Source organism: Myotis lucifugus, unplaced genomic scaffold (genome assembly GCF_000147115.1).
Source record: "Myotis lucifugus unplaced genomic scaffold, Myoluc2.0 scaffold_280, whole genome shotgun sequence".
NCBI lineage: Eukaryota > Metazoa > Chordata > Mammalia > Chiroptera > Vespertilionidae > Myotis > Myotis lucifugus.
Genome location: NW_005871328.1, coordinates 1,414,187 through 1,414,723, shown reverse-complemented (window position 1 = coordinate 1,414,723; position 537 = coordinate 1,414,187).

Sequence of the window (537 nt, the reverse complement as noted above, 5' to 3'; positions counted from 1 at the left end):
CTCCCGTTATCTAATTCAGCCCATCCTTGGGCGCTGGATGATGACATAGTATTATGCGTCCTCCACTGATAGCCTAGATTGGGACCCCATCCCACCCTCCATGATAATTTGTGCAGGGGTAGTTGGGGACGGGACCACCGGGTCCAGGGCAGAGTGGGGGCCCCAAGAGGGGTGTGTCTGACTCAGGAGTTGTGTGTCTTGAATTTATGGCAGACACTCGTGTGCAGGAATGTATTTGTACAGGGGCTATTCCAGCAAGCCAGGGCAGGGCAGGGGTGGAGGGGGGAGGAGGGGTTGCCCATTGACGGCCCCCCCCGCCCCCCCCATGGAGACAACCCTGTGCCAGCAGAACGAAGGGACCCCAGACAGGGAGGTGTCAGCTGCTGTCCTGTCCCAACTGGGTGACAAGTGGTGCAGAGGTGTCTGCCCTCCGCCTGCAATCAGGAAGCTGGGGGTGGGGGTCCAGCAGAAGGAAGCCCTAGGCCAGTTGGCTGAAGCCCAGAGCAGCCGGCGCCCGGCCCGATCACATGTGGGCGC